Source organism: Pezoporus flaviventris, unplaced genomic scaffold (assembly GCF_033815535.1).
Source record: "Pezoporus flaviventris isolate CSIRO_AGI_PZ_B2104156 unplaced genomic scaffold, CSIRO_AGI_Pfla_v1 ptg000041l, whole genome shotgun sequence".
Lineage (NCBI taxonomy): Eukaryota > Metazoa > Chordata > Aves > Psittaciformes > Psittacidae > Pezoporus > Pezoporus flaviventris.
In genome coordinates, this window is record NW_026892589.1 from 6,352,349 (window position 1) to 6,369,837 (window position 17,489).

General features: G+C 41.1%; 1 protein-coding gene across 1 annotated transcript in view; it reads left to right on the forward strand.

Moving 5' to 3' along the window:
* MAPK1 (mitogen-activated protein kinase 1) overlaps nucleotides 1-5,685 on the forward strand; it is a 34,119-nt gene extending 28,434 nt beyond the window's left edge. Inside the window, exon 9 of the mRNA XM_061466060.1 lies at nucleotides 1,788-5,685. The gene's annotated coding sequence lies outside the window, so the exon portion shown is untranslated. The remainder of the gene's footprint in view (nucleotides 1-1,787) is intronic.
* The last annotated feature ends 11,804 nt before the right edge of the window (nucleotides 5,686-17,489 follow it).

Below are 17,489 nucleotides of genomic sequence, written 5' to 3' on the forward strand. Positions count from 1 at the left end.
TGCTTTAAACAAAAATGGAAATATTCCTTAAATGTAATATACAGAGGAAAAATCCCTTAAATGATTTTAAAGGGAAAAAAATCCCATGAAGCTTCAGTATGATTTAACTTTGGGTTTAAATTCCTCTGACAGAGTGTAAGTAAATAAGAGTAGGCATCTAAATATTCAAAAATTGGTTGATTAATCTTTCTTATCTTTTGAAGATTTAAAATTCTGGTTTAAAATGTAATGATATGCACTGCCTGAGGGGTTTTTTATTTTAAATCCATTAACTTAACTGGTCTCCATATAGCTTGAGGCTTGCAAGTCTCAGTAGTTTCATACAAAATTGGTCAAATACTGACCTGAATAATCTTTGTAATACTTGTGAAATCTCTGTGATACCAAAAGTTTAAAGTATTGAAGTTTTCTGACTGGAAAAGAAAAACAAACCAAAGAGGACAGCTGAGCACATTGTGTTATGCTCAGAAAACACAAGTGATACACAGTACAATTGCTCACCATCCGCTGGCCAATACCCAGCTCAACCTGAGCAGCCGTCGGTCCCTTCTCAGTGACTCCCCCTTAGTTTATATATTGGGCATGAGGTGCTGTGCTATGGAATACCCCTTTGGCTAGTTCAGGTGAGGAAACTTCAAAATACATTTGTTTTTAGTTAACTAGGGTAACTTCTGTTGCCACTGCTTGAGCATTCAAATGTATACAAGCTCACAAATGAAGGAATCTAAGTCCTTAGAAATACTGTATTTTGCTTATTGAAGCGTGCTGACTAACGTTTGCAACTCTTTTAATAACTGAAAAAAAGGTAGATCTGAGTTTCACACATCTGGCTCTTGCTAGTTGGGTGTTGCCAATAGTAACAGATCTGGACACATTACTGGGAGTGGTGCTTATTTCCCATCAGTGTTTTCTAGAGCTCATTATGTGCAAGAGGCAGAAGCAGTACACACAGACAGAAATTTTTAGGAGTAGGACAAAGCCTGTTACTAATAGGCTGTAGTAACAAGGAAGGTAGAGCAAGTAGCTACCATTGTGGTAAACTGTAGTTTCTGATCTCTCCTGCTTGCCTCTTTGCCCAAACCATACTTACCTAGGTTGTATTAGGGATTAAGGGATAAAAAGATTAGGGATAAAGATACCGATGATCCAGTGGTAACGGAAATTTCTGGTTGGCTAAAAACGTTACCTGTAAATGTTACTACAGAGAGTCCATTTGGCCAACATGATACTGAAATTTAAATGTTGCACTTAGCTTGGTAACGATGTGCTGGTAGTTTATCCCAGCCATTTGTGGTTAGAATTATGAGCTGTTCCTCATCACAACAGTTTAAACATAAGTAGCTGACATTCCAGTGAGGGCCAGTCCACAGGAGCTGGCTTAAAACAGGCAGTAATGGTCTCTTCCTTTTCTCCTCCCGCCCTGTGCTTTACCAGCTAGCTTGTCTCACTCAAACTTCCCCTTTGATTGTAGTCAGGACATTGAGAAGCAGTGTGAAAGTATCAGGTGCTTCATACAACCATGTAATGTACTTAATTCATCAGTTAATCACTGTACTTCATTCACTAGTTATGATTAATCTTCCTAGTCTTTTGAAGATTTAAAGTTTTAATTTAAAATATAACATAGTGATATCCCCGGTCTCTGGCTTTTTTTTAACATGTATTGGTGCTGCTGTGTCTGACTCATATCAATCATAGTGTGCATAAAGCACAGAAATAGGAAAGTATGCTTATTTTAAAAGGCAATGTTAAAACTTCCTGAAATATGTCTCTGCTCTTTTTTGTAGGACAAGGACTTAAAGGACTGGGCATGCTCAAACGTTGCTGTTCCTCTTCCCAGTTCTTTATTGTTGGTCATGTCTTGTGGCCTCTCTCAGCTTATCCACTAACTCCTTTGAGCCATTCAGGAGGGCAGTTCCTGGTAGTTTTGGCTTTTCATGCTTTCAATGAATCTTTTAAGCCTGAAGAATTGTAATTGACACTCCTATGCGTAATGCCCATGTTGACCTGTGGCAGTACTGTACTGTAAGTGCACCTACTGCTGGCCGTATTTTAACTGCTTGCTTTCTGGTTTGAAAGATGCAGTGGTTCCTTTCACTCCCGGATCAATATCCACGAAGATAATTCATTAACCTGTAAGACGTTTACACCATGAACTATGGGTTTATGACTTTACTGAAGTCGCTGGCATTTATTTTGTTTTGTTTTTTTAGAAAAGCTACTATTCAGGGCACTTTAAGTCAGTGACATCCCAGATTTTTTTTGCACTTCCTTTTTAAATAGAAATGGTTACACCCAGCTGGGGTTATACCGTTGTGCTATGGATTGCAGCATAAGTCGTGTTCATGTTAATCTTGCTTATGCACTTTGGGTGTCCTGTGCTGTACATACAGGTATTCTATACAGCGTAAGAGCCACATAGAAGCCCAACTTAATTGAATTCATACAAGAAACATTTTTTTTTTCCATGTATTGATGAAATTTGTACCTTTTTCTCTCTGCCTTTTCTAAAAGAGATCATTTAAAGTTTAACCGTGTTGGAGGCATAGTACTACTTGTGCAAAGAGAATGAGTGGCAGCTCGCCAACTTATAGTTACTCACCGTGTGGTGGAAGATTAACAAAGAACATAATGGCATGATGACCTAATGGTGAATGCTTTTCTCTGTGGAAGGCATCCATGTCTGGTGGCAAGCGAGAAACCAAAATATGATGTTAATAAACTCAGTCTACATCCTGCATACCAATGAAACGCTTCAAGTGAGGATTGATAGTTTTTACATTTGAGTCTAATCACTGACATTCAGAATTCTTGCCGAGAGGAACACTGCATCTTTAAATGAGAAAGTTTGATTTTACTTTTGCTCCTACAGCATGTCAGCATCTCAAGTTCATTTCTTGCAACCTACACTATGGTGATTTGTAATCAAGCCTCCATGAGCTCGTGACATGAAGTACTGTTCTGTTGTCAAGTACTATCAAACTTTTCTGATAATGCTGAGTTAGGACAACCAAACAAAGCTAGCACTAAATCATGTTTAAAATTGTATACCTTTTAATGATCTTTTCAAGTATTTGTTACTGAAATTGTATAATGTGGAGTTTACTAGGTGTTATGTTCCAGTGCAGTGCCTCCTTTTCTTTCCCCACTGCTCTCTGTGGTGAGAAATTTGCCTTGTTTAAAATAATTACTGTGCCCTCGCATGACTGTTAAAGCTTTCTGTGCAAAGATGATTGTCTAAGTGCCACATGCCTATGATTGAGAAAAAAAATAATCTATTGTTACCTCTGAGTTGTGTTCAACTGAAATGCTATTCAACAAATAACTTAGGAAAAATAGTTCTATTTTTAGCTTTTCATATCTCTGCTGTCTTTTTCTCATTTTATTTTGGCAGCAGTGAAGAATGGATTGTATAAAGACTGCTTGCTAATATGAACAAAATGCACTTGTAATTCCTGGAAATAAATTTAAATCTTATATCTTCACATTAACATTAAGAATTAGTTTTTGGTTTCCTCTTGGGTAGTGTGTTTGAATGGAAATCAGGTTCAATTGCTACTGTAGTACATAAGGATGCTGGCTGGTTAGAAACTCCAGGCTTCCTCATACCATTTAGTCTGCTCTTCACAGAAATCTAGAAAGCCATTAACATAGACTTCAATAGATAAGGGTGCTTACAGGATTCCATTTCAGATTTTTCTTTTTCCCTTAGTTTCAGTGTTAGTCTCCCAAAACTAATTTTTAATATGCATGGGTTCATCCTTAAAGGGCATTTTCAATTTGGAAGTTCCTGTGGTACATGAATCTCTGTGGCGGGGAACATACTAGGAGCATTGTCAGGACACTGCACAGGTGATGGTTGAATTGTGGTGTGAAACCTATGCTAAAACCATTTCTATTGAAATATGCACTTGACTGTTGATACTAAGTGTAGGAATGTCTCTTGACACTTCTACACATCTTTACCAAAATGCTTTTCTCACTCAGTTTTGAGAAGTCGAAATATTTCTAGAATCTCTGCTACTTGTGCGATCATCATTACTACAGGATTCATTTTTGGCATGGTTGGAAAGATGACTGTTACCGAGATTAGCTTGTAACACCTCAGTTGTAATTTATTAAGGAAGAACTTTGGCAGCTTACTTCACCCTGCTCTTTCCCAATTCTTTTTAATACTTTCTTTCAGTGTGGATTTCTGGGGAGGTGTAGACTTGCCCTTGCGTTCTGTCTCTCCGGGTGAGAAGCCAAGGGTTTGCTTTACTGAACATCTGGTGCTTTTGGGCTTTCTTCCTTCACTATTCTCGCTGAATCCAGTTGGCCTCCATCAGTAACCACATTCATCAGTCTTTTGCAGAATTCAGTGCACATCGTTGGGTTGAATTTGACGTGTCAACAGGAGAAGCATGATTTTTATTATTTTTTGTCAGATTTTGAAAATAGCTTAAAAGAAGGTGCCTATACCAACACTGTGTTAGGTCAGTGATTTCAGCATTGTGCATAGGTATTTTTTTCCTTATGTAGTTTTTATATTTTAGAGCAGAGAACAGCAACTCTTAATCAAAGTAACATGCATATTCCATGGTAAAGATGCTTTGGGAATAAGGAATGTAAACAGTTCACTGTCAAAAACATTCCAACCTTACAGCTGAAGAAAAATATGCAAACAAAATTCTCACGGCTGCTTTGGCAAGTAACTGTCCTGCTCGGCTGTCCTGCCTGTCGCCAGGCTCTTCCTCATCCCTATTACACATCACACCAGTCTGCAGTGTGCAACACACTACATGGGCTGGGCGCTGTGTGAGCTGTCGGGAGCAGCAGTGGTGACAGAGCTCGGCAGTGGCCAAATGAAACCCAAGGAGTTGAGCACGGTTTTCCTTACAGAATGAGAAAAAGAAAAACCTGTCGTTGCTGCCCACTGTAATATGCTACAGTATATTTATACCATGTCGAAGATGTTTGCTGAGCAACTGTACTATAGATTTAAACTTTATTAATATATATTTGCTTATGTTAGCGTAGTTTATATAGTCCTTGGTTATTGATAAATTTATTGTGTTGTTACAGCACCGTGATATGGTATAAATATAGGTCTATACATGCACACCATGTACTCATGAGTTTGGTCCTTTGCATAGTACTTTTATATTTGTACAGCAATGTCTTCAAGCAATCCCAGATTTTAGGGGAAATATTTTTGTAAATGCAGTGCTTTCAACAAAAGAGTCCAAACAATCCTTTTGCTAAGTTTTAAATACATTTGTGGTTCCAAATGGTTTAGTTAACAATTGAAATCAAGACACTAAATTAGTGAAAAGTGCACATTAGTAAAGTGAAGCTTACAGTGGTTTTTGTAGCATGTGCTGTGATCAAACTAGGTGAAGCGTTGGAGGAAACGTTGGACTACCTTTGTAAATCTAGAACAAATTTCTAAAGGTTGCAGCTGGTTTACTTACTATTGTTGCCTTTTCTTGTGTTGTATCAGTGTAGAGCACTCTTAAAATACTCAGAACTGCTTTGTCTTTGCTTTGTACTGTTGGTGCCTTCTTAGTCATGTACCCCACAAGTCCTGCATAGCTGGTTTAGTTAATGGTAAGTTTAAAATAAAAAGCAAAGGAAGATTTTATAAAAAGAAATCATTTTCTGTATGTTCTTATTCATTGTAACAATTAAACGTTTATATTGTGACAGATTTGTGATTTGGTTAATCTGTATAGATCAATTGTAAGTAGCAAAGGTTTATATTTCGTCTTATTCTTTTGATGTTGTAAACGTATGTGACTTTCTTTTTTAAATCAGGTAACTTAATGTTCTGTTTTGTTTTTGGCATCTGAATCTTGTAAAAACAAATGCAAAGAAAATCATTAAATTGTGTCCCTGTATTACCAAATCAGCATAGTGCTGTGCATATATAGAATGACTGGAATTTTGCTTTAAAATGAGCTGCTGTTTTATAAACCACAAATACCCTGATGTGTATTTCATTGGCTTATCCAAAACATGACTGTCACTCGAGTGCTGCAGTAGTGAGTATCCTACACTTAATATTTGTAAGTACTCAAGTGTGTTTGTTCCACTGTATGGCTGTACCAGCTTGAGATTAAATTAGGGCAAGCCATCGGAAAAACCACAGGTGAAGTTAGCCTATAGATAGGCAGAAATGCTTCATCTTCAGTGCAAGACAGTTATGAAATAAGGTTTTGAACTGTTGAGCACAGAGTAATCCATGTGGATTCCAGTGTGTCTGATGTCACAGGCTTTTTTGACATTCTTTATGTGGGTATTTATGTAGTTATCACACTGCTCCTGTGAAGTCTTGAACATAATTACTTAAGCAATCCTGAGAGACCAAATGCTTTCATTTTACTACAGAAAGGTTCCTCCCAAGGCCGGGGATTTGAGACCTGTGATTTCTGGGAGCAGTGCGGCTCAGTTTGCATCACTGTAATGGGCTTTTAATGAATTTTTGATTTATTTTTTTAGCATAAAATCAGACTGTGCCAAAGAACTGAGCTCTTCAAAGGTGCAGTTGGATAATGGCAGCTAGAAACTTCTCTAGTTTATACGAAAGCACCGAAAACGTGACCTGAAACGAAAGATTGCTTAGCTGTAACTGGCAGGTCTGCAACAAGTCCGAGAATGGGCTTGTCAGGATTCATCTCCATCCCTTCTTTGGCTTTTGCATCAACGAAAGCAATTTTTCCTCAGAAGATTACAGATTTTTTTTTCACCATAGGTAGGTTTATGCGTGTTCTGATGTTTTTGACTGTAGCTGCCTCTCACTTTCTTTGTTCCCCTGGCAGAACGCTGTATTGACAGTAGTGTGTACTTCAGTGAGTTGCTCCAACGTGTGACTACAGTGCAGCTTGTCTCAGTGGAGGTTTTGACAAGCTGCTGATTGACATAACGCTTTTGCAGTCCTTACTGAAGCAAGGTTAGTTTGAAATGTGCCGGTTTCCTGTATTTCACCAGAGCTGGACCTGATCCTCTCTGTCTGCAGGCTTCCAGCAGCGCAGGCGTGCTCAAGCTGTTGGAGTCAAAACCCATAGAGCTGGTCTGTGTCAGCGAGAGCCCTCAGCATGCTCTGGGAGCTGAGCTGCCTGTGTGGGGCCATGGTGCACCCAAATACTTGTGGTGGCCCATGAGGAACCACTTCTGAGCCTAAGCCCTGCTTGTTGAAAAGGTGCTAGTGTAGGTTTGATGGCATCAAGCTTTGCGGGACTTCCTCTGCAGGTTAAAACACCAGCCTCTTGTGCACGTTTCATTTTCTGGTATTTTCTGTTAAACAGCACTTGGCAATGGGTTAAAAAAACATTCATTTAAAACCCATTTGAGGTGCATAGAAAACTTACAGACTTCATTGCGTTGGTACGTGCCATGTTGATGGTATCTGATGTATCCTTTCACCACGCATGAACCTTTTCAGCTACCTTCAGAAGAGTTCTAGAACTCCAGTTCTGAAGGCAGCTTTGGTGACTGCAAACCCAGATCCTGGTGCTTTGCCAGGCAGCCAGTGTTCACGTCCTCATCAGAAATGTGGCCCCACTCATGGGATGCTCATGTGAAGGCTGATCGGGGAAGGCAGAGGTGAGGATTGTTCAGTGACCCTGCTCTCCTTGGAAATGACTCTGTTGGCTTTCCTTCAGGTGCTTTCCAGACCTTTGGTTTTTCAGTGTGTCTTGCTAGTGACAATTTACTTTTTGTCTTACTTGAGCTGGATCTAACAAAGTTATGGCTGTTCTAAAAGTCTTTCTTCATTCTTTCTGATGATAAATGACAGGTTATTGATCCCATGAGTTAAACTGATGTAAATCCAGTGAAGAGGTAAGCAGGAAAACTGGAAGTTCTCCTGAGATTCCTACTGTTGGAAGCACAGGGTGTGATCTGGTGACTGGATTTCTGGGAAGACGGTATAAAATTAAACATAAGACCAATGCATTTGGCCAAGATGTGGCATGAGACCCACATCTGTTCCTGGTTGCTGTTGGGAATTTCTACCTGAAGTCCAACATTGCCTGGTTCAAACTTTTCTCTTTTTGACCCTAAATCTTTAAATACTTTGTGAATACTGAAAGCTTCTTCTTACTTCCCTGAAACTGCCTCTCATCTTCCTCTCTGCACATACATACAGAGCCTGTTTTTCTGAAGGTCTTTCCCTTTCCATCTAATCCGTGTGCTGGAGAAATGTGTGGTCCTTCTAGCTTTTCATTTTACTTGGTACAGAGGTAGCTTATGTTTGTACATGGAGACTGAAAAAGGAGCCCTAAAGTATTCTATTTCTGGTTTCCCAGAAGAGAAAGAAATACCTTGACAGCACGTTGTGTTTGCAGCGTTTTCTCATCTATAAATAGAGCTTAAAAATACTTCCATTTACCTTGTGAGTCTGTGAGTTTATGTGGCACTCGACTGCATTAGCTGTCACCTGAAGTCCTGCTGCTCCACATCTCCTTCCACTGCTGCTCCGACTGGGCTGACCTTTGCTCTCCCTGAGTTACTGTCTTGCAGCAGCACTTCCCTTCCTTAGGGCTTTACACTTTCCATGTTGGTATTTTCCTCCAAAGTCCTTTGGCTGCTATGACTGACTCCATGGCTTCACTCTCTTTGTCCTCGCTGTTCTTTATCTCGCATGGCTGTAGATTACAGCCAGCCTCAGAGCTCAACTTCTGCTTGCTTTTTATTCTGTTCTTCTGTAAAACTGAGCCAAGGACACAGCTTGTGCTTCATAGAGCTGGGCCCTGGTTACAGTCGCTGGCTTTGGGGAGGGCGTCTGTGTTGTGCAGTGCAGCCCCTCTCCTGCTGTCAGTCAGTCATTGCTATGCCCAGGATGGCACCAGCTAAGGCAGGGATTTGAATTACACCTTATGGTGTTAATGCTGCCCTTGAATACAAACCCCAGAAATAACAATGGAAAATGTCACCATCTCTTGCCAAGCTTCATCACATCGAAAAACTATTTCAAAATTCAGGCTTTTCTAGGAAAAAAAAACCCCCACCAAAACCCAAAGCTGTAAGAGAATGCCATAGACATTCTTTTAATTTGCTATTACTGCAAGACTGGAGATGTACTTTTTAGGGGGTTTTGGTGGTTTGTTTTGGTTATTTTGGGTTTTTTTCTTAGCTCCAAGAGTAAATGGCTTGTTCTGAAGATGTTTTTCTGCCTTAAAACTGCAAATGCAAAAATGCTGAATATTCAGTGTTTTGGCTTGAGACTCGCTGAAGCTGGAAGGTTTTTTAGTCAAGTCTCTCCTTGTTCACCCTTCATTGCCATAGCTAGTACCTACTGTATTTGACTACAATATCTTTCTGTGTTCCTGGAAGTGTTAAAACTCACAAATACTCTAATATGTACTTAAGACATCATAGACTCAAGAGCTCAAACTTCAGACTTTTTAATGCATTCTGTGGTTTTGAAAAGCATTTTGTTCGTTTTCATACATGTATATACTGTTGCAGGCTTTTTAATGAGGTATGCCACAGATGTGGAGGGAGCACAAGCTTCTGCAGGCCAGCTACATACTCAGTAATGCTTAAATGCCTGTTGTTGATGCCACTATAGCTACGTGTTCTGATTGTGTGTTTGCTCTCACATGCAGCGTAAGTGTAGCACTGCAGACAAAATTGGAGGGATTAAGGAAAAAACTTGTGGTCATTTCTTAAGCGTTCTTTTGTGGCTAAACTTAAATTACAGACTTAGTTTTGAGCATATGTTTGGTATTTTGGGAGAGCTGTATTAAGCTGTTTTCACAGCTGACTTGGTGACATTTCTCTTAAATGTAACATGCCGTTGTTCCAGCATGCCAAAGGTCTGCATAATTCATGTGTGCTCAACTTAATCACTGGTTTTCTTCTTGTGACAATAAATGGCATTGTACCAAAAGCAATATATCCTGTGTGTAGTTAGTAGTGGAAATAATTATTACTGTGCGGCTTTTATTTTCATTGTCTTTCCAGCCACTAGCATGGATCATGTGCATTGACAGTTGCTCCAAGCTATTAAAGATGTCTGGGTGGGAAAAGAAAAGGCCCTGAATAAAACTTGTTTGCTTTCTGGAAGCTGCTGCTGTACTTTGAAGCAGAAAAGTATTGCACCTGATGCTGCATTAAGCTTATTTCCTTCTGAGTCTTATCATCAGAATACATCTAGATCTAGAGTGTTTCTCCGGAATTGCTCCTCCACGCTTTTGCTCTTGTGAAAGGCCCAGGCTCAACACCAGCATCGTTAGAGCCAAGGATTATCAGAGAGCGGAAGGGCTCCTTTTTCTCTGCTTGATTTTGGAATTCTGCTAAGCTATGCTCAGCCTTATTAGATCACGGCACTGTAAAAAGACTTATGGAATGCTGCAACTGGTTTTGCTCACCAACTACTTAACTCGAGAGCAGATAAGACCGCGCAGGCAATATGCAATGCATGGGAACTCTCTAGTCTTAAGTTCTGTCCCTCCTGCCCCGCCAGTAGCAATTCTGTGCTACTGGCTCTGCAAGTAAACCAGCCCTGGAGAACTTTCCCTTCAAAGAGGGAAGCTTTGTTTTTCATTTCTGGGTGCTCATAAGGGCAAGATCCTAGGACAGTTGTCTCCCCATCACTTGCATTTGACTGCTAGTGTGTAGATCCATCGTACTAATATGTCACTGTACAAAAACCTTAATGCTGTAGAAATAACAGGGCTGAAGAACTTGCTCTTCTCAATGTGTATATTCCTCCTCGCTTTCAAAGTCTGTAGAAAAATACCTACTTTCAGTTATAACTGACTGGCTTTTCTGCATTCTCTGTGCACATTTTTCTCTGCTGCCTCCTACTCTTCTTAGATGTGACTTATTTTACTGCTAATTGTGTTATAAAAACTGTAGTGTACTACAGATGTCATGTGGTAACTTGTAAATAAAATTACTGTAAACACATGGTCAAGTTATTTGTGGTGCTGCTCTGTAAATGTGGGACATTACCTCAGCTGTAAACCTCAACTGTGCTTTCCTGAAGGACCTGCACGTTATGCTTGGGGATCATAAAGCTGGTGTCGGTGCTTTCACAAGAAACCTTGGTAGTGAGCAGCCTCCACAGCAATCTGGTAACAGGCTCCAGGCAAAGAGAACATTGACAGCAATCATTTCTAGGCAGTAACTTTGCAGTATAATTTGCTGGATGACAGCAAATCAACACTTATGTTAACGGATTGTCAGTGGAGCAATAATACGTTTTAATGTAAATATCTCTTAATTTCTGTAGCAAGCGGAGAGCACAAGGTTATTTACAGTTGGGAGCTGATTAGGAAACTGTTGCTGCGGCAGTGCTTTGTCCTTGGAGCCTATCAGCTCTAGCAAAGCGCTGTCTGTTTCCTATGCAATTGAGAGCGTGGCGGAAAAAGTGCAAGAGGTCTGACCTGTGCTGAGAGCACAAAGTGCTGTGTTTTGGTTAAAAGCCCCAGCCGGGCTGCTGTGCTGCCCTCCCTTCGTGGCTGGCATGCTGTCAGCAATGGAGCAACAAAGGCTGCATGGCTCCAGGGCTGTGCAGGCCAGAGCAAAGGTACGGCAGGCGCTGCTGGGGACGTGTCCATGGACAATGCTCCCTTCCTCATCTAGAAACAGAGGAGGTCTAATTAGCACTCGGATGTTAAGCTCTTCTGAACGATTTGCCTTCGTGTGTGTGTTGTGAAGGGCCTGGCACTGGTCTGTGTAGCAGAAGAGGAAATGTTTCAGGCTTTTCATGCCTTTTCTTTGTGGGATGAATGTTTTAGTCCTACAGAATACTTTCAGGAAGTAATAAAATGGCTGTATTTTCTGCAGTCCTGCAGAGACAAGCAACTTGTCATTGCCAGCTACTTAAGCCTCCCCATCACCATGTTTTGTGTATACAGGTAAAACCCCTTCTGCTCCATGCCACGGAAGAGCCTGCCCAAGCTGGGGCAGGTGGGATGGGAAGAGGATATTCGAAATATAGGGTCCTTAATGCTGTTCCTCCTGTTGGGATACCTCTATGGAATCCTCCTCTGCAGTTCTCTCTCCTGTCCCTCTGGCTTCATGCCCTGGTTTTTCCTGTTGGTGCAGACCTGCTCTTCAATACCATGTTTGTGACTGATCAGATTTTTCTCCCTCTCCGCTCTTTCCATTCATCTGGAAGCAGAGCTCACTCCAACTTTAATTCTGCAATCAGTTTGGTGTTTGGGTTTTGTTTTGGTGAGAGCTGTTGGTGGTCATTACAGGCAAATGACGCTTCCTCATGAGACAGTCATAAAAGCCTCGGCAGGCACCTTTGCCTGTGCTTGCTTTGTTTTGTACAATGGGGTTGACAGCAAGATGAACTGGAGCAGATTTCTGCTTTCCTTGTGTGCTGTGGTGGCAGTCGTCGAGGGCTAATTTGGAAGAAACTGGTTTTAGAAAACTGCTCACGCTTTGCAGACATTTTGGGTATTCAGTTTTAAAAGGAATTGTCCTGATGGTCTGCAGTGTGAGTGCAGTTATTAGAAGGGATGGGCTATGGAGCTCCAGTGACAGGCACACAGCGCTTGCATCCTGTTTGGAGGTCTCCTGAAACTGCCCAGGAGGCGAAAAACAAGTAAGAAGAAGTTGTAACTCTTAAAAGCAACTGGGGAGCCAAACCCTGTTTTGTAGTGCTGTCTAAAAGTGTCAGCTGTGTTCAGAGCTAAAATATTGCCAAACAAATAAGCAAAGAACAAATAATTTGCCCTTTCATGATGCAGACAACCACCACTCTACCTCACTTACTGCCGTATAGGCAGCCTGTTGAAAGTGGCTGTATTAATGTGTATTTTTTGACTACAACTTCCCTGCACACTTTCATTAAGTAGTTATGAAAATTGCTTTCCATTCAAATCAATCTTTTAAAGTTCGGGGGATAGAAATGACCTTTCAGTGTTGCTCCTGACTTTCAGTGACTGGGTATTTCTGCTTCTCATCTTTCAATGGCTCCTGTCATTCTTCCCTTTAAACCTCCTTCCCTGCAACTGTTCCATAGTCTTTGGGAGCCTGATTCTTTTCAAGGTTGTGAAATTAAGTGAATTAAGAGGCAAACACCGCATGGAAACATTTATCTGGAACCAGTTCCATTTAACATGGATCAAACAGGTTCTCAAAGCACGAGCTTGTAGCCTTTTACTGAGGTTATTTACAGCCAGCAAACACTTAGTTCAAAGAATGAGCATACTCCAAACAAATCAACCCTTTCAGAACAAAATGTCATGTCTGTGCTGGCTACTGAATGCTGGCTCTGACAAACCCCCAGGAACAGGTACTCGAAACTAAAACTGTTTCCGAAGCAACGCGCTTGGATGAATGAAATCTGTGCATGCAACAGAGATTGTGCGGTGGTGATCAGAGCCCAGCAGGGTTTGTGGGTGGAGAGGTGGGCAGCAACAGCGAAGCCTGTGGCATTTCTTGTATAAACATCTCTATCCGCAAATTGCCACACACCTCCTCAAACAACGAGAGCAATTAATTCACTGGGAGAGTGCATTTCAGCCCTTCAAGTCCTTATTGAGGATGTTCAGGTATTGCCTTGGCATTCACTTGCACTGAGCGTGGATTTGTGACATCTTGTGTCAAATCAGAGAAATCTTGCACGTGTATATTTTGGTTTTACTTGAATGTATGAATGATCCAAACACCCAGTGACAGGTGCTGGATTTTACATGTAAAGACAATCTATGTTCTAGAAATCAAAAGCCATTTTATGTCATTTTAGCCAATAATCTTGTCCACGGGTCAAGATTATTCAGCACCAAGGCTACAGTCTCCAGAGAGGAAAAGAACAGAGAGAAAACTGGCCCTAGAAAAGATGTAATAATGCTTTTTATTCAGCCTCCCACTGGAAACCTTGCCTCCGTAAAAAGCCAAATAAAAGTTGGTAAAGGAAATAGAAAAGCATTAACAGTAGCTTAAAGCTGTGGGCTTCCAAGCTCTCCTCCCTCTTCCAGCGGCTACTGTTGGAATCAATGTGGTCTGTAGTCGTGCCATCTGCTGGTGGAAAGCTGAAATGAATATCGTTCCTACAGAAACCCTGCTGAACGACAATTAGAGGTGGGCATTAGAAAGCAAAATTTATAATAATAATACCTAGAGTGTTCTGAAAAAATCATATAAAGCCTCTAGAATGATGGCTCTGTGGTTTATCGGAGGCTGTACCTCGTGGCAGTGCAGAGCAGGAGCACATCTCAAACTGTTAGGGGATAATTTGTTTTTCCATGGTAGGTTTGGGGTTCTTTTGCAGTTTTGGAGGATGTTTGGTGATGGTTGTTGTGTGTGTGTCATTTAAAGCAGGCTGAGTCTCACAGTCACTGCAATGGAACTGGGCAAGGCAGCAGAAATGAGGTTTAAAAGAATAGTTTCTTGCGTGGGGACTGATTCGATCATTCTTCCCTTTTTCCCCCAGCTTCTGGTATGGGTCCAAGCAATTCCAACCATCTATGAATAAAGCACACCACCACCACCTCTATGTTAGGGAATGAGGCGTAGAAGCAAGGTGAAGCATTAGGTACTTTCTTAATTTAAGTATTAATGATGCTTATTATGGTAGTTATGGTTGTCACACTTTGTACAATCTGTTCTTCAGATCTCCGTACCTGTGCACCCCTCTCTGCACATACTGACAGAAGTATCAAAAGAGCAATTCAAGATAAAGGACTGAGAGAAAATAGTGCTGTAGCTTGATAACATGAAACATTAACTTTACTGAACTGTTGGTGTGTTACAAAAGCCCCACTTACAGGTGACTCTGTTTCTCTCTTGTAATAATGTCCAAGGGATTACAGAATCTTGTTCATAGCAGCAGCAAAGTGACTTGCAAGAAGTTTCTGGGGACACTCAGAGGACCTTGCTGGTTCCATAGCTACTCGGAGGGCTTTGCAGTGGTTTTCCATGCACTGCTTCACACCCTGCTCACACGGGTGCTTTGGCTGCTCTATAAATCCTTGAACTGGCAAAGAGCAGATACCATTTTTGTGATTAAATGTGAGTTACGTTGACTTGTGCTTGAGTGCTCCTGTCAGAGCAGCTGCCTGGGTCCTGTTCTGGCCCATGCCGAGGTCTCGGGTGACTTTTCTTTTTCGAGCCTAAAGGGTTGAGATATGTCAGAAGCAAGGCACTGGAATGTGGGTACTTTTTAAGCTCTTGGAAAAGAGGATGGCTAAACAAGGTCTTGACAAGGATTCCAGGGAGTACAAAAGCAAAACCCAGTAAAAGCAAAGGGCAGGCACGGCTTTGACAGTTATTTTGCACAGTGTGCCAGCACTGACGTAATGTTTTTTGAATACACTGATGCAGAAAAAGATGCTGAAGACTAAGCCCCATGGGCAGTGTGGATAAGAGACAAAACTCAGATACTGACTGAGAGGGCATTGCAGTATTTACATTCAGCCCTGTATTACCAGTCCACCTTTTATCCTGGCATGCTGCAGAATGTGAAGCAGCAGCATTACCTCTGTCTTTATTTTAAGTAATTGTTATTACACACCATGACATATGCCTGGTAACTTTCATGCTCATTGTTGGATGCTGCTGTCTTGAGCAGACATGAGTCTTTTATAGCTTCCTCCTACCCTTGTTCCAGCCATTTAAAACACTAACCACGCTGTGGTTACAACAGCCTGGCCACCCCATTCCTCTCCTGTCCCCTTTCCTGTGCTGCCTCTCTGTAGCACGAGGTACACTGGTGACTGTGCCAGGCTCAGAAAACACTCTGACAAACATTTAAGTATTGGAGCACAACAGAGTAAGTATCCAGCAGCTGTACAGCACAGTACAGCACAGTGTGTATGTGCTGTGTGCTTGGTGCCTTCTGACCAAGTGACACATTTATTTAATGCAAATGTATTTTCTTGGTACAAAATCTAGCAAGGAATTCTTCATATAAAACTGCAGTGCAACCATGAGCAAATGTGATTTATGGAACACATCTGATGTACAGCAGAAAGACTCAGACTTTGATCCTGTTAACTCACTACGTGCCAGCCTTGCAAACCTGCTCTTATTTTCAGCTTTCTGAGCACATCTGCAGCATATATAAAATGGAATTCTAGCTATGGAATGTGTTCTAGCTTGACACTGACATTACAAGGTAGGGTTGCTTTGTCACTCGCCTTTGGATATCATGGATGCTCTCTATGACATAGCAAGAGAAACTGTTCTTGCCAGGCACATTTTGCTGGGACCTGCGACTCCTTGGAAATAGGCACCTTCTTTGTTCCCATGTCACATGGATCAGGGAATATGTCTTTCATATTAAGACTACCAAAATACGTGTGCAGCTGGCCTCATCCTGTCACATACCCGGTCACCAACCCTGCACCAGTATCTAGAAACATCATTTGTATTTTCTTGCTCTCTGCAATCTTGCATCTCTGACAGTCTTTTTAGAGAGATGAATGTAATTTGTAATGCGCATGCTAGAAGCTCTATCCAGTAATATACAAGCTGATATGTAAGAGAACAGAAAATTCAGCATACCCTGTCAGCTCACTGTCTTCCTGCTGCCAACACTGAAGGTGCCGCAAGCAAACTACTTACATTTCTTTGCAGTCTGAAGAAAACATATAGTTGTGCTATACTCCAAAATATGAACTTACATAACTGGGATAGGAACAAGGTGGTTGCTGAGCTACATGGTCAGTGAGTCTGGGTATTGGCAGCCTACCATAGTTTCTATTGTGTGTTTTGTCTTTTCCTATGCTGTGTTCATGGTTTGAGCGGTCAAGCAGTCATAAAATATTTGTTTTAGAAAAGAAAAAAGTGCAGCCAGAATAAACAGCACTGTGCTGATGTGCTTTTGGCAGAAATCCTGTGCAATCCTTGAAGGTAAGTGGCAAGTTTCTTCACTGGCCACACCAAGTTAACAGTGAGCAGCAATATCAGTGCGGGCTGAAGTTAAAAAGCACTGATAGACGCTTGTTCTCACTGCCTGGCTGAATCTTCTCTAACAGTAACAAGGAGGATGTGATCAAATACTAAGATTGAGAGTGTTACATATGGAAACAGCTATGCTTGCTTGAGCTAATCTTGTCTTTAACCTGTCTCCCTACTTCTCTATTACCAGAACCATTTGACTGATTTGTTTTATTTGTTGTAGAAGTTATAAAGGAAGTTCACCCGCTTTTTTAATCAACATTTATGTAAGGATGATGGTAGGGAGATTAAACCCGTTACAAAAAAAAAAAAAAAATCAGTGCAGTTCCAGCCACAAGGTGGAGCCAATACAGTACTAGGCACCTCTTCCCAGCTGAAGAAAATGTTCCACGCTATTTTGTCTCGAAATCCTGCAGCAGCTTTAAGAGGATTGTTAGCATCTCAGTTACTGAGACAGCATTGGAGAAAACAAAACCCAGAAATATCTAGTAGTTAGGGTACAGAATTCATAGACATGTCATTCCAACCCACAAATGAAACTCTTACAGCTAATCTGATCAAGAAAAATAAGTCAGTGATGCTTCCTTCTTGACTCTAAATAAAACTAGTCTTTAGATTCAGTTGCATTCTCTGGAAGTTTA